This window comes from Neofelis nebulosa, chromosome 3, assembly GCF_028018385.1.
Source record: "Neofelis nebulosa isolate mNeoNeb1 chromosome 3, mNeoNeb1.pri, whole genome shotgun sequence".
Lineage (NCBI taxonomy): Eukaryota > Metazoa > Chordata > Mammalia > Carnivora > Felidae > Neofelis > Neofelis nebulosa.
In genome coordinates, this window is record NC_080784.1 from 63,637,939 (window position 1) to 63,663,061 (window position 25,123).

General features: G+C 37.0%; 1 protein-coding gene across 2 annotated transcripts in view; it reads right to left on the reverse strand.

Moving 5' to 3' along the window:
• The window catches only part of TLL1 (tolloid like 1), a 210,845-nt gene that overhangs the window by 125,677 nt on the left and 60,045 nt on the right, over positions 1 to 25,123 (reverse strand). The gene's annotated exons all lie outside the window — the stretch shown is intronic.

Consider the following 25,123-nt stretch of genomic DNA (forward strand, 5'->3'; position numbering starts at 1 on the left):
CGTTTCCTTACTTTAATGTTTGAGGGAGGGGAGGGAGTAAGTCACTTCTCTGAACGAAATGGTCACTAATTTATGGGGGATCTTAGGAAAGAGTTCAGCACTCATGGCTCATTTGCAAATAAATGAAAGTGTGTTTGAATTTGCAGTGGATCCCTGTGACCAAAAGCAGGTCTTCACAGCCAGGTAGCAGGAGAGGTAGTAGTAACTAAATATTTTACTGTCACAGCACCTTACTCATCACACTTGTATACAATTATGATACACTTTCTCTAAATACGGCATTGCCTCCGAGTTTCTGTGAAATGTATAAATAAACACTGAAGTCAGTTCATGGGCTTAGTCAATGTTAGTTGAAGTGACTAAGTCACTTCACTGACTTAGTCAATGACTAGGTGCTACACCTTTGATCTTTCATATTAAATAAAACATTGTCCAAATTTTCAGGAGCTTCAAAATCATTGACCCAAGTCCTGAAAACACGCTATCTTTTATATCCAGTCTTTTATACTGCTTAAAAAAATAAAGCTCTACAAACCATTGTGGGGAAAAAATGAGATAATTTCTTTAAAATCAGTATATGAATTTCTCTTTTAAAGTCAGAAATATACATCAACAAAAAATGCCCTCTTTGTATATTTGAGTCCAAAGCTAAACTAATCAATCTCTTAGTGCTGCGAGATGTCAAAATATAATAACTTTAAGAAACACAGCAAATTTAGAGAATAATCATGAGATTAAAACATTGACAAATGCCCTGGAAGTTGTGGGATATTGTTTCTTGATACAGGCTTACAAATTTTCTTTTCTAAAATTTACTTCAAATGTTTCTTTTGCAAAACCAAATGGGAAAGGGGGAAAATACATTAGAACTTTAGGAAGTGAAAAAAATCCTCCATACTTTTCCGATCACTGTCTTTTAGTAGATTTAAAACTTAATACTTACGAATTTTCACTATAAAAAACTAGTTAATAAAGTTAGTTAATTTATACAATTTACATTTCAATGCTGAAAGCAATACAATATTTGAGGCTTTGGTCAAAAGTTTATTATATAGAATTATTCACCCAGTTTAGTTCCCTCATGCAAAATGATATAAGAAGGGGTTATATTTATGTGTAAATCTAGAGAGGGAGAAGATAGAAATTAGTTTAAGGAAGGTTATCACCTCAACATGCGGAAAAATATTCACTAAAATTTGAATCCTCTCATCAACCCCTCTCTTGTGCCCTACTGTCAATGGAAAAGCATGAAGTAGGGAAATGCTTACTATCTTTCACTATTGTAGAGACAAAGTAATGAAAGGTCTGTAGAACAGTTTACAGCACTGGCTAAGAGGTTGGTCTTGATGCCTGAAATTGAATCCAGATTCTAATCTGCTTCATACGCATGTGGAAGAAACCGCTGATGCTCCACTCCCCTAAACCCAGACATCTCAAGAAATAGATGACCTGCCTAAATAAAAATAAAAAAAATTGCAATTACATAAAAGACTGGCTAGTTTTCATAAAAAATAAATTTTGCACCTTTTCCCCCCAAGATTTTACACTTTAAGGTAAATTAAAGTTTGCTAGTTATTTACATCTTCCATCGTGTGTATTTACGATACAAGTAGTTGAGGGCACGGACTGGCAGTGACTCTCAGCCTGGCTCTTCCTTTCTTAGAGCAACTAGAGACACTAGAATAGTGTTACTCTAACATTAATTCGAAGAGGAATCACAGCAGATCTGGTTAAAGTGGAAGCTCTGATTTAGGAGGTCTGGAGAGGCTCAGATCCTACATTTTTAACAAGTTGCCATTACTGCAAATAATTGTCATTGCCATCATCTTGACTAGCATCATTTTTTTTTCTCAAGAATAAACTCCTCTCTGAATCAGCTTGTTAACATGAACACTGAGGCACTCATGCACTGAGGCAAACAAAACGTAGTTTGTCAGTACCCCATTTATATAATAAAAGTAGTATGAGTAAAATAAAACTCAAATGTGCTTTAGATTTTTATTTTCTTGTAACGACTTTTCACATGCAATAGGATTCATGTCTTGATGGATGGATTATATCAAAAACAGATCCGCAGTCCAAAGATATAACACTTCACAGGAGCAAAAACGTTACTTCTGGGGAGAAGAAAAGGCACATGGCCAGATGATTCTTAAGAGGAGACAAAACCGTTCTGGAATACATAAACCCATTTTTTTTTTTTAATTTAGTGTTATTTTTCCTGAACTCAAAGCTTCAGAACGGTGTGGCAGGTCTGAATACACCATGAACCGCTTCAGGAGAAAACCAAATATTTCCTTGAGAACAAGCCGTAGTGAACGACAAAGCCAATTCATTTCTGTGCGGACTTGATATACACTGCAGGCCATATATATCTTTAAATGTTGATACTATCAACATTAACAAAAAAAGAAAAAGTAGCCATCTTAAAATTACAACCCATCACACAGTTTAAAACGCACAATTTCTTTCTTTGTATTGCACACATCTGAGGGTTTCCTTAATCCATCTTCTACTTAAATCTGCGTGTCTTATTTCTCCATGCTAGAATACTTTACTTATGCCTTGGTGTAGCAAACTGGACCACGACCCCTTATATTACATGGATTTAGAATTTGCATTATAATCTAGTATGTATTTGTTATTCAGGCTCCAAGATATTTCTAATTCTCAAATCCACTTTGGGGTTTTTTACTTTTCTTTCTTTATGGTATTTTCTATTTGTTTTGCATCACAAAAATGAGAAATAGTTTGAAAAATATGAATTACTACTCATTAGCCCCATTTAGTACAGTGATTTGAGGTTGGGGCTATCAGAACTGAAAGGAATACAGGAAACTGGTTATAGATCATAATACTAGGGAAGTGCTCAAGTGCAATTGGAATATTTACTATCTGTTTGGAATTCTGCTTGGATTCCTATGGTCAAAAACGGGTTTGGAGCTAACCAATAGGCCAACATAAAATGTCAAGAACAATTTTTAAACTACATGGAAAACCACAGGTATTGTTTTTCTTCTGAAGGCTATTTGCATTCATTGTACTACATTTTTATTTTTTTAAATCGAAGCCCAAGGAAGGCAAGTAGCTTTTATTGCAGTAGGTAGAGTAAACATATCTTATAAAAGAATGTATGGTCAGAATAGGCAATCCAAGGTCGGGACTCCCTACACCACGACTTTCAGGGATACTTCTTCCACCCACTTCAGGATTCCCCAAAGATCTTTAGCCCTTCCATTCTGAAGCTGGGATCCAGCAGTCAACTTTAAGGAGGCTTCGAGCCTGCGATTTCTTAAAAGCTGGGAGTTTATGCGCTCAGTCACATGTTTTGCAGGGGAGAGGTCCACCACAGGCTGTCAGAAAGGATCACACAAAGTAAAGAGCCACTACTTTTGCCAAAAGCAAAGCCTTCCCGTCCATTCAGGAGAAAATGCTTGCAAACTAAACACCCTCACAAAAATGGATGCATTTACTTGAATTAATGCTGAAGAATCTGACAGCTGGTTACTACTTGACAGTGTACTGTAATGGAGTCTCCTTGGGCGTTACCTACAGAAAGTCCTTCCAGAAGGACTTCTGTGTCCTGCCTGTGCTTCCGGCAGGAGTAGGCCAGCACGCAAGATTTCATACCATGTTTTCAACAGTCTGATTCGTCAGTCTAATTTTGAAAATACTGACCACAGGAAGCAAGCGTCACTCATCTTTAAACCCTCACTTGCCAGAGTGCCTGACATAAAGTAGGTCCTCAATATGTTTTGAGACACACAAAAAATGCGAATGAGAAAATACCGTGCATAGGGCTATAAATCGTGCATGACAAAAATAAGGCTAGCCAGGCTATGTACTTCACAGGTTTGCCTTAAGACCCAAAATACTGATATTCACCATTCCAAGGAAGGAGTATTTTAAATCCTTTCAATCCAGAGTGGATTACTGTTATATACTCAAAAAAAAAAAAAAAAAAAAAAATTTAAAAGGCAACTGTCTTTCTTTTTTATTCCAGTACTATATATTATTAAGTGCAGTTATGGGAAATGTGTCTGCTTTTCTCTACACATCACACTGATATGGTCAGGAAATACGGACTGAACTAGCAGATCTGTTATCATGAGATTTATGGGATTTGAAGAGATAGCTCAAAGATTCAACAATAGCCAAGACCACTTGCTCATTACACTGTTTTCACATACAGTTTAAACTTTCTGCTTTTATTGATATTAGATTTAGGGAGGAAGAATGATGTCATGTGAAGGCCTGACAAGGCTGCTTTGGCTGCTCTAGCCTACAATAAAGGCTGAGTAAAAATTTCCTCGGACAAGGACAACAATGAAGTCTCAGAAGTCAACTATTTTTACTTGATTGACAACCACTAAGCAAATTCCCAAGGAAAAGTAAGATTTGGCAAAATTCTAATTACACATTTTGGAGACAACGTTACAATACTTAAAAGGGAAAATAATTTTCACCTGGCATCTCATATGCACAGAATAAAATTTTCCCCCAGAATGACACAGATAAAAGTCAATTTAAGTTCCAAGTTTGGGAAACAATTATCTGAAATTTTTTAAAATATTAATACAACATAGAAATAAATATGTATATATTTATATAGACTTTCATAATTACTCTTCAAAAAATATAAGAATGAGAATTTTTTTAACTTTTTTAATGTTTATTTACTTTTCAGAAGGAGACAGAGACAGAGTGTGAGTGGAGGAGGGGCAGAGAGAAGGAGACACAGAATCCAAAGCAGGCTCCAGGCTCTGAGCTGTCAGCACAGAGCCCGACGCAGGGCTCGAACCCACAAACTGCCAGGTCATGACCTGAGCCAAAGTCGGACACTTAACTGACTGAGCCACACAGGCACTCCAAGAATTTTTTTATGCAGTATATCTCCTTCTTAAATTTCTAATAGTAAAAAAGTATTTGCAGTCCAATTATTGTAGTGAGTGTTATTAAGAAAACAGCCCATGCCATCATAAAGAATGAAATCTTGCCATTTGCGATGACCTTTGGAACTAGACTGTGTTATGCTGAGCAAAATAAGTCAGAGTAAGACAAATGCAATTATGACTTCACTCCTATGTGGAATTTAAGAATCAGAACAAATGAACATGGCGGGGTTAGAGAGAGGCAAACTGTAAAACAGACTCTCAACTGTAGAGAACAAACTGAGGGTTGTTGGAGGGCTGGTGGGCGGGGGGGGCGGGGCTAGATGGGTGATGGGTACTAAGGAGGGCATTTGTGATGAGCACTGGGTGTAAGTGATAAATCACTGAATTCTACTTCTGAAACCAATGCTACACTATATGTTAACTAACTTGAATTTAAATAAAATCTTGGAAGGAAAAAAACAGCCCATGAAATGTTTTATTTAAAATAATTTCTAGGTTTTTTTTTCAAGATCTGCATTTTCACTTCTACCATATATTATCACATAACACGAGCGAAGCCTTCTCATCTGCAATTAAAAAGTGTTCATAGGGTGCTAGGTGGCTCAGTTGGTTAAGCATCTGACTCCTGATATCAGTTCAGGTCGTGATCTTGCTCGTGAGATAGAGCCCCATGTCTAGCTTCATTCAGCATGGAGCCTGCTTGGGATTCTCTCTCTCCCCCCTCTCTCTGCTCCTCCTCTGCTCACTCGTTCTCTCTCTGACAATAAAAAAATAAACATTAAAAGAAAAGTGTTCACATAGTGAGATACAAATGATGAGTTAAATAAAATGATAACACTGGGGTGCCTGGGTGGCTCAGTTGATTAAGCATCCGACTTCCGCTCAGGTCATGATCTTGCGGTTGGTGGGTTGAACCCCACATCAGGCTCTGTGCTGACAGCTCAGAGCCTGGAGCCTGCTTCAGATTCTGTGTGTCTCCCTCTCTGCCCCTCCTCCACTTGTGCTCTGTCTCTCTGTCTCTCAAAAATAAATGAACATTAAAAAAAATTTTAATAAAGTGGATTATATATCCTTCCCTCATAAACTGGATTGAAAGGTGCCTCTGGGTAACATGACAATTATCTGGCCATTTTCATACAAGATGTCTTCATCCACCAAAGACAGAATTTTTGAAGGGAGGGGATACAGTGTGACATAAAAATCTAGATACAGTTTGGATTACTGATTATATATTAAAAAAAAAAAAAAAAACCTGTCCAAACATCCTCCAAATTGAAAGGTCCCTTCAAAGAACCCATAACTGTCACTAGAGTGAAACACAGTCTTCTTTGATTATTTCCTAAATCAGGAAATAAAACGTAATCACAATACAAAATCAAATGTTCAATCTGAAATGCAAAACAAACATATACATATGCACATACATACACACATACATATATACCACGCAAAAGCAAAGAATATTTCTCCAGAATATGGAGACATTTGATAATAAAGTCATTTTCCATGATATTAATGAGTTTCAAGATGAATCTAGATTGACCAATAGATTATGAATACAGATCACAAGCAACAAGTTGTCTTCTTTAAATCTTATCTTTTTTCTATTCTAATGCAATTGTACATTATGGATATGAGTAAATGCTAAATTTTCAAATAAACATCTTTCTTTTTAAGCCAGAAAACAAAATTTTTCTCATAACAAAAGATCCATTGAAATACCATATCAATCTGCATTTATAGCCCACAATGCCCATGGATAGGATTTCTCAGAACATTTTTAAAATATCACCCATACCACAAATATTCATTCTGAACTCTTTGTCTCAAAAGAGAAAACACTGACAAAAACGTACTTTGATCAAACAATGTAAAAATAAATATTGAATTTTTTTTTGCATGACCTAATAATTTGTTACAAGCTTTAAATTTAGAAAACAAATTACTGTAGTCCATCAGTTTTTAAAAACTGCCATTCTTACACTGCTCAAAAATGAATATATAAGCAACCGCTACCAAGATTTGGTTTATTTATGTTTCCCACATCATACATCTTGTAATGACAGAGCAAACACTTGTTTTTTCTTCCCTCAGGCCTTTAATTGTTTACACTTGTGGCCACTTGTGTGGGCGTCAACCCTGATACTTCTTTCTTAATTAAGTTTGTTTATTTTCTAAATATTGACACTCACTCTTGGAATAAATCTTAATGTCTTCCTGGAAGTAAGACTGTTCATGCAAATTTGTTGTTTTCTATATTTTAGCTATATTTTACCCACTGGCTGGTCATCTATTCACATAAACAGAATCTTTTTTTCCCCACTTTTTTCCATTTTTTATTTAGTCTACTGTTAGGAAAGACTGAGAGAAAAATGCTACATTCCAAACTTTGTATAAGATTTCCTCTTGAGCACAAGTCCAAGGCAGGGTTTTTCTTTGGTTAATATCCCCCACTGCCAACCCATAAAACAACATGTACTCAGTGAAATAAACTGTACAGAATTTAAAAACTCACTGATATCCTAAAAAACTGGATTCCATGCACTGATTTCTATTTCTTCCTCCCATAGTCTCAGGGATTTTAAATAATTGGGAAGATAAAGGGAACTTTACTCACACCAAAACAAGCAAAAATTGAAAAAAACAAAACAAAACAAACAGTGAAATATCCTGTCAATATTATTTTCAACCTTTTAAACTGCTACTTTAAAAGATCTATAGTGGCACCTGAGTGGCTCGGTCGATTAAGCATCCGACTTCAGCTCAGGTCATGATCTCATGGGTCCTTAGTTCAACCCCCCATCAGGTTCCATGCTGATAGCTCAGAGCCTGGAGATGCTTCAGATTCTTCATTTCCCTATTTCTCTGCCCCTCCCCCACTCACGCTCTGTCTCTCAAAAATAAACACTAAAAAAAAATTTTTTAATAAATAAAAGATCTGGGCGCCTGGGTGGCTCAGTCGGTTGAGCGTCCGACTTCAGCTCAGGTCATGATCTCACGGACCATGAGTTCGAGCCCCGCGTCGGGCTCTGGGCTGATGGCTCAGAGCCTGGAGCCTGCTTCCAGTTCTGTGTCTCCCTCTCTCTCTGCCCTCCCCCATTCATGCTCTGTCTCTCTCTGTCTCAAAAATAAATAAACGTTAAAAAAAATTTTTTTTAAAAGATCTATAAAGTGTCAGTAGCTTATACTAACATTAAATGTGTAGTGTTTCCACACTTGTCCAAAGGACAAAAATACAGATTCAAAGGGGCACGTGCACCCTGATATTTATAGCAGCATTCTCCACAATAACCAAATTGTGGAAAGAGCCCAAATGTCTATCGACTGATGAATGAATAAAGAAGACATAGTGCACACACACACACACACACACACACACACACACACACACAGGAATATTACTCAGCCATCAAAAAGAATGAAATCTTCACCATTTGTAACAAAGAGGATGGAACTAGAGTATATCATGCTAGCGAAATAAGTCAAAGAATGACAAACACCATATGATTTCACTCATATGCAGAACACAAGAAACAAAGTAGATAAACATATGGGAAGTGGGAAAAAAAGAGCCTGAGGGAAACAAACCATAAGAGACTCCTAACGATAGAGAACAAACTGAGGGTTGATGGAGGCAGGTGGGTTGGGGATTGGCAGGTAGGTGACGGGGATTAAAGAGGGCACTTGTTATGTTGAGGACTTGGCATTATATGTAAGTGATGAATCACTGAATTCCAACTCCTGAAACCGATATTGCACTGTATGCTAACTAACTAGAGTTTAAATAAATTTTTTTAAAAATTGAAAAATAAAAGATAAAGCAACTTCCAAAAAAATAAAAATAAATGTGTCGTGCTTATTAGTAAAATGCCCTCATCGACATTCCATTGAAGGCTCAGAAAACCCTCAGATATTATTGATTCATATCACTAAACCTGCTGATAGAATTTAATTTTAAAAACTTACCAGGCCTTATTGTTCATCATAGAATGTATGCCTCTTATTTTATGTAGCAGTTTATTAGCATTGGCTTTAGGTTACTTGTTACAGTTACAAGATTCTGAGTTGAGAAGCTGTCTAAAAACTTCAGTTTGAGGTCATGCTGGTGACTCATCTTAACCACATGAAGAAGGTCTCACGTGGGGAATGAAGAAATAAGTGTTTCCATTCTTTTCAGATTTGCAGAAACAAGAATGTTACCTGCATTGGCATATGGAGATGACATACTTTATTGAGAAAATGGAAGTGATCTACAAAGGAAGTATCCACTAAATGAAACTGAGTTAATCATAATGTGCATATGGGAAAGGATAAACCACCCAACTCTGCTTACCTAGTTGCAATATTAATGTTATTGAGTAATCTGCCCATAGTGTTTCAAGCCTTGTTTAGAGTAATAAAGGAAAAGAAAACAGATGTTGAAATATAAATAGGGGCACTTGGGTGGCATAGTCAGTTAAGAGTCTGACTCTTGATTTCAGCGCAGGTCATGAGCTGGAGCTCTGCTCTGACAGCGTGGAGTCTGCTTGGGACTCTCTCTCTCTCTCTCTCTCTCTCTGTCTCTCTCAAAAATAAATGAATAAACATTAAAAAAAAAATGGCCATTAAATCCACAATCTCTCTGTAGTGTTACAGATGAATTCATTTTAAAAGAGAATAAATTACAAGTTCTTAAAGCTTCCAAACACATAACCTGAATAAAAATTTTACATATATATATATATATATATATATATATATATATATATATATAAATATATATATAACTGAGCAAAATAATCCAGTGCCATAAAAAAACAATCCATATATTAATTCACTTTAAAAATTGTTAGAGGCTTATAGGGGCGCCTGGGTGGCTAAGGTCGGTTAAGCGTCTGACTCTTGATTTCAGCTCAGATCGTGATTTCATAGTTTGAGTTTGAGCCCCACATCAGGCTCTGTGTTGAGCGTGCAGAACCTGCTTGGGATTCTCTGTCTCCCTGTCTCTCTGCACCTCACTGCTCTCTCTCTGTGTGGCTCTCAAAAATAAATAAACATTTAAAAAATTAAAATTAAAAAATGACACAGAAGTTGTTAGAGGCTTGGGGCACCTGGGTGACTCAGTCGATTAAGCATATGACTTTGGCTCAGGTCATGATCTCCTTGCTAGTGAGTATGAGTCCCATGTCAGGCTCTCTGCTGACAGGTCAGAGCCTGGAGCCTGCCTTGGATTCTGTGTCTCCCTCTCTCTCTACCCCTCCTCCTCCCTTGTTCATGCTCTGTCTCTCTCTTTCAAAGATAAACATTAAAAAGAAAGAAAGAAAGAAAAGAAAAGTTGTTAGAGACTTATAAAACAATGCCTAAAATTTTTTTTTTTAATTTTAAAAAGGTCTTAAAGAAGCCCTCCAGAAGGGACTAATGTTTAATGTTTAAAATCCATTTTTTTTCGTGAGTTTCATTAGTGGTCTCTTATGAAGTAGCAAATGAATAACTATTAGAGCCACAGTCTCTGAGAAAAAAGTAATTTAAGTGTGTACTGTAGCCAATTGTAATGATGGACTGTCATTCAGGGATAGTGTAGTTAGAGCTATAGATATATAACGTAAAACTTATATTGTGAGCAGTTGCTAGGGCGATGTGACTAATTCTGGCAGTTTTGTCTATTTTTAATATTCTTTGCAATGATTCAAAGTGACCCTCAGGAACCTGAGCCTACTAATGTTTTGAATGGTAAAATAGAAAAAAAAAAAAAAAAAAAAAAAAAAAAAAGAAGGCTAAATAGTCAATTTGTCTTTAAATGGTTGTTAAAGGAACCTACCTAATATACTAAATTGTTTTCCAGCTTTCTTGAATTACAATTGACATATCACATTGTATAGTTTAAGGTGTACAAAGTAGTGATTTTATATATGTTAATATATCCATTGTCTTATTCACTTATAAATTTTATGTGTAGGGCAACAACTTTTAAAATCTACTCTTTTAGCAACTTTCACTATACAATACAGTATTATTAACTTAGTCACCATGCTGTGATGTACTAAATTATTAATCCCTAAGGAAAGAGATTTTGCCTTATTTATTTTTGAGTTCCTAGCACCTAGCATAATATCAAGCACAAAATAGAAGTTCAATAAATAATAATAATCAAGTTGTCTGCTCGTTTTTAACGTAATAAAAATAATATATACACATATTTCCTAACTCTGACCTAGAAAAAAAAAAATAAAGCCTAGGGGGGAAAAAAATGAATGACCAACATACCGGTAATGAACACCGTGAGCACCCAGGAAAACTTCCCAGTAAAGCAATCAGGGCTCTTTGGGAAAAATTACTGATTCTAAGTTTTAGTTAGGAAATGAATAAGATGGGCCTGGAATATATACCATAAACCAGAAAGCAATGAAGCTACCAGAGATAAAAGTGTTATGTTAAAGGATTCAGAAATCAGTAAACAAGTGTCCACCGGCCAAAACTGGGACAATTGAAGCATCGATAAGGATAATCAACAATCGTATTGTACACCATTTAGTCCATTAGCACATAACACTAAAACAACAATTGAGCACCTTTGAAGGACACTAGGAAATCAATTCACTTTCTTTATGTAAATGTACATATAAAGAGAAACAAATCTTAAAAAACACATTGCATGATAACTAGTGTGACTAAGTATTGTGTATACATTTTTAGAAAAGTTTTCTCTTTTGAGAATGGGCTGTTCCAATTTTGGGGATGGTTTTCCTTTGAAAGGTTTGCCCTTTGCTTATTGATTGTAGGTTCTTCTTACACACTCTTGATACCAATTTTCTTTCATGACAGTAGTTTCTGGTTTATAGTCAATGCTGATTATAGTTAATTCAATGTACTCAATTCATATAAATGCATTTAATTTCAACACAATAAATTTGATACACATTTCCTTTATGTTTTGTGCTTTTGAGCCATATTTAAGCAGCACATCTTAAATACTTTATCCAGTTAGAGAAGACCCTTATGCACCTATTTTGGGTTTTAGCATTTTGATTTATAAAAGAAATTGACCCATACTATTTTTGCTCTTATTTTCATTGTCTAGCTTTAGAATCAAAATTATACTAACCTTATAATATGAGCTGGCAGACATTATTTTTTCGTAGTCATCATTTGTGTAAGAATGGGATTATTTGTTCCTTAAATAGTTGGCAGAAATTATTTGTAAATGTGTTTGGGCATGGTATTATAGTTAAGGGCATGGTAACCTAGATATTCCCTGTCTGCACTGCCCCTATAACTATGGAGAGGGATACTACTAATAAAGTCTTTTCTGTGGCATATTTTTAGAGGATGCTTTGATGGGCTGCCCAGATCCCACCTCTTGTTTGAAGAATTGATTCCCAGATGCTGAAAAGGTTTTGGCTGAAAGACGTCAATGTTTGCTCTCTTGGCTGAAGAGCAACAAAATCCATAGCCAAACCCACTTCATATATGTAACCGGCATCGTATGACTGGCAGAGGACAATGCTTAAAGGTATAGTCACATCACCCCAACTTCGGACTCTCATCCTAACATCAGCTCTCATCCTCTACAGACTGATGGCAGAGAAAATTTTAAAAAAAGGTCCAAAGCCAAATACTAAGAGTTATAGAACTTTAAAGTAGGGTTATCCTCCCAATATCAGCAGGTAAGCTATACCAAAGTTAGGTTCTACTTACAAAATAATGGTACACTGACACATGGGATGAAGAATAGGAGTTGAGGCACCTAAAAATCTTGAACCTCAAGATTTATCTGAAACTTCCAGGTCTGAAGAAGGGCCTACTCCACCTTATTAAGGACCAGTGTCCTTCCTTTTTTTTTTTTTAAAGATTATGCAGTGACCTTATCGTGAAAAACAGCATGCACCACTCAAGATCTGCCTTTGCCTCCCTTTCTGGCTACTAAACCACTAACTAGGGTTAAACAACAATATAACCTGACCAGGATGAGCTGGGCCCAAAATAAACAAGGGCTATATCCAAAGAGACCTATAGAACCTAGCCAACTTGTACTTGTAGGAGCCCAGAGATTACTCAAGGACTCAAATCTAAGAGTGGGACATAAAATTATGTAAGACAGAGTTTATTCATCTGGAAGCACTGTCCTGTGATATAGGTTTTAATACCCTTGAAAGGACACCAAAGATGATGCAAACATGCTATTAGGGAAAAGCACTGAACTACCTTAAGTAAGAGAGAAATGCCAGAAGGGTCATGTCAGAGGGATTAAAAGCCTCAGAGAAGTAAGGGGCGCCTGGGTGGCTCAGTCGGTTAAGCGTCCGACTTCAGCTCAGGTCATGATCTCGCGGTCCGTGAGTTCAAGCCCCACGTTGGGCTCTGGGCTGATGGCTCAGAGCCTGGAGCCTGCTTCCGATTCTGTGTCTCCCTCTCTCTCTGCCCCTCCCCCATTCATGCTCTGTCTCTCTCTGTCTCGAAAATAAATTTTAAAAATGTTAAAAAAAATTAAAAAAAAAAGTCTCAGAGAAGTAAGTATGCTTGAATGGACATACTATGCTCAGTCAGAAAACCCACCAGATGACTATACAATATCGAAAGGCCCTAAAGATTCACCACTTTACCAAGGCTATACGGAACACACTATTGAAAGAAAAAACAGAATCACTAAGAAGTGGTAATCTTCTGAAAGCCAAGACTGATGGCAGAAGATAATAAGTATTACAGAACTGGGCTCACTGACAACAGGTGTAACAGAATCCAAAAAGAAACAAAACAAAACAAAATAAAACCGAGGTCATAGGATTCTGCTCCTTTACCATAAGCCAGATAGAGATAATTATCATAAGGCATGGCGAGGGTGTAGTCTCATGCAAGAGCCCTGACCCTCAGAGTATTATGATACAATTAATAGAACATGGTATCCAAGGGTAAAATAGATGGGCAGCCAACAAAGGGTATTATTCAATCAAAAATATGAAAGCTGGATGTTCAGGAGATTAAGAGTAGTTCCATCCCATCTCCCCCAAAGTATCCTGAGCTTCAAGATATAAGCCAGTTTTCAGAACTGGAATCCATATACTGAAGGAGGAATCAGGGCTCCAACAGAAATAACTCTTTAATGCCATAAAAAATATTTGATAATGATTCTCCAGTCCTTTCACAGAGGCCTACAGCTATATCCTTGGATGAACCATACACAGACATTTTGAGAACTGTTGGAAACAGAACATGAAAGGAAGACATAGCCCTTAAAATTGAATAGTAAGAAAACATGTAAAATTAGCAAATTCTTAACAACTGAGTGTGGACCAGCATCACAAAAAAAAGCCAAGGAGAGAAACAGAAATGGCCCTGTTACCATCACTCTCAGCTGCCCATATCTCCACAGCTCAGGACTCTGAGCATTTAGACATCCTGGTTCACAAGAAAAGAGCTTTTCTACCAAATGACAAGACAAGATTCCCACCGAACTTTTAAACTATGATGGCTGTCAGGGCACTTTCAGCTTTTTGTGCCAAGGGACCAGCAGGTAAGATAAGGCGTCACCATCCTGACAGGGTAACTGATCCTAATCATCAGGAACTAGGACTGCTGCATACCTGGAAATGGAGAAATATGTTTGACAGCGAGTAATCCTCTTGGGCACCTCATAACACTTTCTTGACCAATTGTGATTATAAATGCAGGAGCCATGGCCTGAGAAGGGTACCATAAGCAGTGGCTTAGCATCCTTAGGGATGTGGGTGTGGGTGACACCACTAGATAACCCACCTAGACTAGGCAAGGACAATCTAGTGTCTAATAGTGCCAACCCACAGGGTGATACTCTGGAGAAGAAAAAAAGAACTCAAGAATTCCAATTTCTGTTGCACATGATAGATACCGGATCACAAGCGAACCAATTCAATTTTATATATATTATTTATTCTTCAAAAAAGAGTAATTATAGTCACTTAAATAATGTGTTAATTTGGGGGCACCTAGGTGGCTCAGTCGGTTAAGCATCCAACTCCGGATTTTGGCTCAGGTCATGATCTCATGCTTCGTGGGTTTGAGCCCCTCATCGGACTCCATGCTGACAGCACAGAACCTGCTTGGGATTCTCTCTCTCGCTCTCTCTCTGCCCCTTCCCCACTCATGTTGTCTCTCCACTGTAGTGGATTCCCACTGGATCATTTCCAAAACCATCATGAATGTGTATGTTCATGTTCCTTTATTTGTACATTTTAAAAAAGTCACAGAAACAAAGGTTCTTTAAGGAAGCGGCAATGTTTACAGTATTTTTAGAATATTTCACTTCTAGTATAGAGCATCTCTAAGCACAAAAGTAGTGAATAAATATAAAAATTACCTGATTAATTATAAAAATAGGTAAAAGCAGAGACTAAGATTTTTTAATTTATTTTTTTATTCAAAAAGTGGTCTTCCTTGGCCTTAAAATGCCATCAAAAGTTTAATGTTTACATCTTATGAAGTAATGAGACACTCAGAATCTGCTCTAGCTTGTGTATTTAAGTTAATGAATTCCCTTAGATTTTTAAAGAATTAAAATCTGTGTGGGAACTATAGATTCCTGTGAAATTATACATACAACATTACACACAGTAAAACTCTAGCTAGGAATAATAACTTCTCACACACTTTACATGATAAGAATGTGCTCTAGCAATGATAAAATATACAAAAAAAAGATTCTTCAAAGGATCAGTTAATGTTTTCAACATTTTTAATATGAAAATTACAGTAAAGCAATTCTGTACAGCACAGTACTTCTAAGTACAGTGATTAATAATTCTGAACTCGCGTTCTACAGTTTATTTTCATGACATCAAGAATGCCACACATCCATGAAAAAAAGAAAAAAGCAGACGCTGAGTAATTTCTGTTAGATCATCTGTAAAATAATAACCAAAAAAACCCAAAACAATTTATGACACTCTCTGTTATCATAACTTGTATCCATTTGAGGATATTTTCCATATATTTTTTCTCAGAACTTTGCTAAGAGCTAGAATTGTTGAATTTGGAGCCTCTTTGAATATATGCGACATATATGCAGCATTTTTTAATGTGTATATACATAAATACTTATGATGTTATGCATGCCAACTCTACCATATAAAAGTTATAGACAGTCTTGATGCTTAACGGGTTAGGGTCCTGAACTCTTTCCCTACTGAAACACAATAATAAAGGTAAAACTACATACGTAATGATAAGATAAACTAGTTAAGCATTTCCATATAATTAAACATGACTGACGATATTTGGCCAACCATCAAGGCATAAATTAAAATTGTAAACTGAACTCAAACTTTCTGGACCAGAATACAAGTTAATATTGGCAAGGCAATATTTCCAAGTTCAAAGAAGAAGGTCCCATAGTTATCAGAAATCTCTCATAAAATACTTGAAATGAATCAGTAATTAACATACTGCTTAAAATACTCAGAGGTATAAACTTAAGGGAGAAAGCAATCTTCCAAATATGTTTTGCGTTTTGCTAAACACAAAACATCTTAATGTGAAACTTAATTTTGCCAAGCTCAAAACACTTCCAGGTTTTCCAAGGCTTAAGACATACACATTTATATCCTTTCTTTTCACCACCCAGGCAGCAATGAAAGTAGCTTTCCAAAACCACAATCAATATGTCTTTGACCCCAGTTCCCTATGTAGCTCATCATAACTATTGCTACAGTCACACAGACAAAGAAGCTAGCTTTTAATTTAAGAGATGAACTACTATAACAATTCCAATCCCACGGTTTGAAAAAAATGACACTGTGGTAGAAAATATTGCAGTTTGAATCTTTTTCGTAAAAAAATATTGGCAAAACAAAACTTATCATCTCCCCCTTTTTTAAGCTATCAGTGTGATCAAATTGGCTTAGCTTTTCTCTGGGACAGCTAATACCTCCACGTTTTAATAAACATGTATTTAATACAGCTATTTAGCAAATAATGGTCCTCTAACACATAGCCCAAAAAAGTAAGAACTGAGCCTGAAACTGATAACCTCATTTCTAAAGAGGAGTGAAAAGGCAGTGTTTTTAGCCATTCACTTGCTCAGTCTATGTTCTGACGCAGAGAACTAATGAATTAGCAGCCGGGGATAAGGATTCAGCATTGGCACTGCATGCAGAAGAAGTGTACTTAGAAGTGCTTTGGCCTAGAAGCAACAGATTGCTTACTGTTAGAAGCACATGAGTCCTGAAGGTATGTTATATTATGGCTACTAATACAATATTTCTTCCAAAACAATCTCAGAAATTTAGATATGTACTTCGTGTTTAGAAGTTCCAGGTTGTGAAAGAAAAGGCAACATGTACAAATTAATTAAAATTCTTGTTCTGCAAACGGGATTCTGAGACCGAAGACAAATAAAGTATCATAGATGGCTTCTCTCTGATGCTCACAACTTGGACAAGGAATGCAAAACGTGCTATGCATGCACTTAATTCTCATAATAATCCTATGATGTTGGTCCAGTCCTTTCATGGATATGAACAATGAAGTTCAGTGAGGTAAACAAACTTGTCTCAATTTAATTTTGGTTGGGGCTGCAATTCAAACCCAGCATTTTATTGTTATGTTATATGAACTGATGAGTAAATCTTAAATAGAAAGTAGAATATTGCATTATTAACTCATGAATAAACCTTAAATAAAAACTAGATTAATTATAATCAAATAGGGGATAAACCCAACATAAATTCTATCCATTGCCTTTAAAATTGTTTTCCTTTCCAGCAATATCTTAGTATGTGAGCTTTGTCATTGCCCTCTCCATCTGCTCTATCCCATATTTAGGGTGGATCATCCCATTCTGTTGACTTTGCCCTCATCCCATTCTGTTGAGCTTTTCCATCTTTTCTAATGTTTCTGTCAGTATGCCAGGCCAGCCTCTCATCACCAAATAAACGAACTCATCAGTAGCTTTCATATTGGCCTCTGGCATACCACTCCATCAGATTAATCTTTCTAGAACACTTCTAACATTACCTTTCTGCACAAAATGGTGCTTTCAACAAATGGCCTCATCTTCAACAAATGGCCTCATCTTCAACAAGTGTGAGCCTTGGACTGTACACATTAGAATTAGCAAGGAGTTAGGAAAAGTGTTGATATGTGGCCTTGAACTCCAATGCAATGGAATCTATCATCTCAAGATAGGGCCCATAAATCTGTACTTTAACTAGCTCGAAGTATGATAGTTATTTATAAGCCCTAAGGTTGGGTGCCCCCCACGTCTAAGTCTGGTTTCATCCTTTGCCCATCTTGTTGGCCTTCTCATTGTCCTGTGGCCACAGGCTTTGTTTATTCCACTCTTTGCCTTCATTCAAGCTGTTTGCAGCGGCTCCCTTTCCGTCCCATCCTTGTACTTTCTAAGTTCAAATCCACATCCTTTCCTGATGCCACTCTAAATACTGTAATGCTTCTTAGTATCCTGGGCAACTGAACATTCCGCATCAAATTCTTAGATGACAACAAAATAAAACAACACACATGTGCCTCACTTCATGAAAAGACTACTGACATTCTTTCTCAGTGACTCACAGTAGGCACTATGAACACAGATGATTGCAAACTGCAGGAATACACATCTATGTTGACATGAAGGTCACTGTGTCCTCCTCTGGTTATATGGGGCCACTTCCCCAGCGATCTGTATCCTTCCTTCCAAAAGCTTTGCTCCGTCTTCTTCTAGTTTTTAGACTCAAAGCTAGTAAGTAAGCTTATTTAAAAGCTCTAGCAGTAAGGTTCTGATAGAAATTCCAAGAAATAAAATAAAGTGGCCATTTAACAAACGGTTTTATGACACAGATTTGTGCTGCATGTTGGAGCTCTTTGTTTACTTTGATTCAAAGCTCGACCTTTTAGGGTTCAAAAAAGCTCTAAATCTAACTTCAGAGTAAATGGGTGTTCGTAAAATCTTTTGTAAAGGGGTTTTAATCTGTAGGGTTTCTTAAAGGTAAATGTAATCTCATCAAAAATTATCCAAACACATCTACAAAAAAACGTAGTATTAAGTCTTTTTGAGTCTATGATACATCTATATTTAGGTTTTGGTTACTCTTATTTAACACAGAAACAAAGTCATGGACAAAGTAAAAATGTAGTTTTAGAAATCTAAACATTCTGAACATAAGCAATCAGGTAAGATCAATCAACACAGTTCTCAGATATTAAAAATGAAATATAAATGCCCCAAATTATGCAAGGATGACTGAAACGGATGGATTTATTTATGTTTGGCAGAACTTTCAGAGAATCTTTTTATACCCATACCGCAACCCTCTGAGATAGGAATTACAACATATGAGGACATTAAAGAGAGATTCAGTGGATCATCAGGGTCAGAACTAATTGGCATTAAGGTCAGAACTGGGGCCTAAATCTGTGTGACAACTTAAAAAGTCTGAGTCTTGGGTGCACCATTTCCAAACATGTGTACACACACACACACACACACACACACACACACACACTCAAACACACACACCCAAAACCTGCAAATCCAAGGTAGTTCTCACAACATTATTCATAATTATTCTCATAACTAACTTATTGTGTATAACAAGCACTTAGTATGATACAAGGATTGACACACAACGATTTACAAAGTAGTCTAATTTTTTCCCATATTTTAAAACATTAATGAAGAAATTATGTCTTAAAGAAATTCAGCCAGTAAATCACTAGGTTCAAACCCAGTCTGATTCCAGAGCCCAAATATTTAACTACAACTACTCTTCTAGTATCGTTCTTTTATCGCACTTCATTTTAATGTAGATGCCACAGTGCATAATAATAATGTATAATGATGTATATGCTATAATATGTCTCCCTCCACCCTCCCCACATTGTAAAATCTTAATGGGATTCTGCCATATTTAGTTTAAAATCTTGAGATTCTGGCACATCAGCTTATAGAAGTTTTTCATTAGGTGTTAGTGACCACACAACACCAGCAAAGACATCACTTAACACATGTTATTTCAGTAATTGGCAATGTTTTTAATAATGTACTGCTGCCCTGGTATCTCTTTCTTCCATTTCTCCCAACCACACACTTCTTTCACTGCATCTGTGTTCATGCTGAATGCACAGCTGCTGTGAATCTGCAAACCTCACAGCCATTACCATGGAGACTCATCCCCTCCTATCACGTATAGGAGACAGACTCTTACCTATTGAGATTTCACCCTTACTCCTCATAGTTTATGATAAATTATAGAAAACTGAGATCCTTCCAGCCTCCCAATGATATTATGCATTTTCCCTTCACCTGGATTATTTTTTCTTGTTTACTCATTATTTTTCAGTCCTCACTATAAAATCTTAAAATTACAGAACCAAAGTGCAACCTTCCTTGAGCTGTAAGGAAAATATAATTTCCCCAATTCACCCTCCCAAAAAAATAAAATACAATATACGATGAACATAACATAGTTACAACCATCATGAGAAGAAACTCATCCAAATACGTGCTCATTTAATTCAAATATGTGCTCGTTCAAATCTTTGTATTTGAATCTTAAAAACCCAGGGGTGCCTGGGTGGCTCAGTCGGTTAAGCAGTTAAGTGTCTGACTCGTGATTTTGGTTCAGGTCATGACCTCACAGTTCGCGGGATCAAGACCCCGTCAGGCTCCATGCTGACAGCACAGAGTATGCTAATTCTCTCTCTCCCTCTCTCTGTCCCCCCACTAGCGCTCTCGCTCTATCTCTCTCCCAAAATAAATAAAACTTAAAAAAGTCTAGAGTGGGGGTGCCTGGGTGGCTCAGTTAGCTAGGCTCAAGTCATGGTCTCACAGTTTGTGAGATTGAGCCCCATGTTGGGCTCTGTGCTGACAGCACGGAGCCTGCTTGAAATTCTGTCTCTCTGCCCCTCCTGCCCCTCTTCTGCTCATTCATTCTCTCTCTCTCTCTCTCAAAATAACTACATTTTTAAAAATCTAGAGTATCAGACCATTTGCTTTCTTTTTCTATAACACCCTAGTATTGTGTTTGGCTGGTTTTTCCTCCACCGTCCACCATACTATTATTAAGCCTATAGTCATAATTTGTTCCATTTATCTTCTTATGAGTCCACAAATATTTTCCAGATCTTTTTTTTAAGTTTTTTAATGTTTATTTATGCTTGAGAGAAAGAAAGAGAGATAAAACATGAGTGAAGGAGGAGCAGAGAGAGAGGAAGACACAGAATCTGAAGCAGGATTCTGGCTCTGAGCGGTCAGCACAGAGCCCAATGTGGGGCTTGAACCCAAGAACTGTGAGAGCGTGACCTGAGCCGAAGTCAGATGTTTAACTGACTGAGCCACCCAGGTGCCCCATATTTTCCAGATCTGTAAAAAATATCTTCTTTTTGGGGAACCCATTTGCTTCCTCTGTGTATTTATCCCTTTTACTTTTCTCAAATGTACAGGTATTCTGAGTATTGAAAACAAATAGTTACAGTCATTCTTACAATAAGATATTCTTAGAATCCTCCTCTCCCAGTATCCTTTGGTGTTCCTATTGTTATTGGGGAATGTTGTGTGGTCCTCTGCAGCATTCTTACACAAATGTAATTAGTGAATATTGGAAAGAAGCCAGTAATTATTTGGAGGAGTTATGGTAATAAAGATCTAAAATAAGATATAATAAAAATAAATTTTGAGTTTAAAAATAAAAGCCATGTGACAGTACCCAAATTAAGAATTCTAGCCAACGGAGTAAAGTTTGTAATACCTAAATTAGGTGAGCACCTATGTTTGATAAATAAAAATCAAGGAAAGCAGAGATACAAGGAAATATTACAACTTTATTACAAGAGAATCTGCCACAGGGTCCCTTCTTAGGTCTAGAACCTTCTGAGAAGGTTCCCCATTGGAATTTATTTCAATTACAGAAGGCTAGCATTCACATTCCAATTCGGAAACAACTTTTCCCTGATAAAGTTAAAAAACGATTGAAGGGAAATGATGACCTGCTATTAAATAAAGAGAAGTGTTTAAGTAGCATTGTGTCCTTGACTAAACCAAGTGAAATTCACTCTTCATTTGTACAAAACATATGATGAAGAGCAAATGGACGACCCATCTGAAAGGTGTTTTTTATGACGAATAAATACCATTGTGGTTACCATCTCGGCAAATGGAAAGCAACGATAACAAGAGCAGCGGGGTGCTGCAGCATGAGGTGATATATAAATAGATGCTCCATGGAGAGAACACAGCCGGGGAGAGGCAGGTAGAAGTTTGCTCCTGGTGCTGCAGCATTGGCACCGTTAACCAGACTCCAGATGGAGAAGGGAAGCTTGGGGGAGCCAAAGTATGCAAGAAGCACAAGCTGTCCATCTGGCAGTAAGCACCTCATGGTTCCTAAAAACTGCAGGTTGCGTGAGAACCTGCGTAATGACAATAAATATCAAAGGACAAGTACTATACTCACTCACTTGGACCTGTCGCCCACACTGGATCATCTGATCCTCTATTACCCAAATCCCGGGTTTAGTGTCAAAATGTTGAAGTCACACATCCTTTCACCAATGACGCTCATAATCGCAATATCAAACCCAATACTTATATTACTATGCCTTGACAAGACAACTGCTTTTCATATCTTATTTTGTCCTTCATTATTACTGCACATGAGACAGGTTAAGGCTGTTGGAGAAATTTTGGGGAAAAAAAATGAATCTACCAGCATTATAATTAAGTGAAGTTGTAAATGAAGCAAATATGTCAGCAATGAAATCTGTATCATACCTCAAGTTTCCTTTTTCTTTTTAAGCTCATTCTTACTCCTTAGTAGGACACACTTTGCCTATTATAATTTGGAATATAAAACAAAGACAATTTTTCTTTACATTACCAGATCTATAGACTTTTTGAAAGTATTTATGTTTTTCTCCCACTCTTTAGAATCACAAAAACAGTAACCATGTATGTCTCTAGAAGGCACTCAACATCCTGGGGCAATAATCCTTCACTTCTTCATTTACTTGTATCTCAAACCCTTCAATCCATCCGTTCTCATCAATTTTCATAAGAAATCTGTAAGACGCAAGAACAATTATTAAGTGAAGGGTCCCAGGTCACAAAATGATGAAGAGTATCTAAAATTCAGGCTTTTAATTCCTTGTCCATGATCTCCCTACTTCACTTCCTCATTATTCGAATCACTATTCAAGATCAGGGGCACCTGGGTGGCTAAGTGGGTTAAGTGTTCAACTCTTGATTTCGGCTCAGGTCATGATCTCAGGGTCATGAGATGGAGCCTTGTGTCAGGCTCAGTGCAGTCTCTGTGTTGAGCCTGGCTAGGATTTTCTCTCTCTCCTTCTCTCTCTGCCCCTCCCCTGCTCGTACTCACTCACACTTGCTCGCACCCTCTCTCTCTCTCAATATAAATAAATAAACAAAAACACATTCAAGATCATTCACAATTCAGAACTCACTCCCAGACAAGTTTTCTTCAAAACCAGAATATAGTTCCAAATGCTTTCTTGAGATTGTGCAAAAATTTGTAGAAGTTTTACCTGATCTATATGATTTCATAATTTCAATAGGCTAGCAATATATACAAAGTAATTATGAAATATTATAGAAATTTAGTATAACCTTGAATATTTTTCATATTTAAAAGAGAATCATTTCACATTTTCCTTGACATGGCCAAATTGTAGAGTACATTAATTTGATGAGCAGGAAACTCTTTGTTTTCAAATATATGAGACATATTTTACTACAGGTACTATTTGTAACTGCAAACATCAACCTTTTTATTTCTACCTGTTCAGGGCTACCTGGCCATCAGAGCAGTTGTTCAGATTTGTAACAAAAGTGTGAAAATAAGCACAATGCTATACAAAGTACGATACGAAGTGGATTAGCAGTATTCTAGCACCGTGCTCTTTATTCTTTTTTAGTTTTGTAAATGTTTTTCTTTTTGAGGGGGGGCGAGGAGCAGAGAGAGATGGAGGCACAGAATCTGAAGCAGGCTCCAGGCTCCTGGCTGTCAACACAGAGCCCGACGTGGGACTCAAACTCATGAACCTTGAGATCATGACCTGAGCCGAAGTCAGACGCTTAACTGACTGAGCCACCCGGGCATCCCTAGCACTGTGTTCTCTAATATTAACAACACTACTCTAAAAAGGATGTAAATGCATGACTAACTGAAATTAGGTTGACTTCATAGAAATGGACCAATGAGTATAAAAGAGTTAAAACTCTTTCTAGAGTATAGCAAGGTGCTTGTATTGGTCACCTAAAGAAACTTCACTCCCCTGTAGAACACAGTGGCTGAGCAGGGACCATATGGAAGCACCCAGCGCTAAAAGGAGGAACTATCTTTGCCACCGGTACCACCAAGTCATACACAAGTGACACTCAATTTAGTCAGACACAATTACGCAGACACAATTTAATCAAAATTATTCTCAGCATACCCACTGGATCACTAAGGGAATGTACATCATTAGCCCTCCCTTTTTGACAAGACATGTCCTCTTGAGACTCCTTCTGCCCTTCAAAGACCACCTGGACCTTCTTGAATATAGCTACTAAAGCCTGGTATTAATTGTTCATGGGCCAATGAGACCAGGACAGACCTCTTGTTAGTGGCCCCATTTCTGCCAGCGGGTTGAATCTGGGATTCCCTTTGGTGCCATAAACCTGTGTTTGGCCACTGCCCCATAGCCTGACCAGTCCTGATTTGCCCATTATTTTGCTGACTCCAACACTGCCCTAAATTCCAGCCCTCCTGCACCTGAAGGTTTCTCTCCTTGAAGGAGTTTAACCAGAATTTGATTTCATTAATACACACAGGCTATTCAGGTTACCATTTCTTCTTAGATCAGTTTTGGTACTCTGTCTTTCAAGGAATCAGTAAGCTGTCACACTTAGGTGCATAGAGGATTTTTTGTAGTTTTCCATTTTACTAATTCTGGGATCAGTAATTACATCCTCACTTTCATTCTTGATATTTGTAACTTATGTGTTGTCTTTTTCACTTGGCCAATCTAGATAGAAGTTTGTTAATTTTATTGAATTATTTTCAAAGAATCAGCTTTTGGTTTCATTGATTTTTCTCTAATGATTGTCTCTTTTCAACTTATGAGATTTCTGCCCTGATGACTGCCTTCCTTTTGCTTGCTTTATCTTGTGTTTTCTCTTCTTTTTCTAGATTCTGAAGGCAGAAGCTCAAGTTACTGATTTGAGAACTTTTTTCTTAAAAAAATTTTTTTAATGTTTATTTATTATTTTGAGAGAGAGAGAGAGAGAG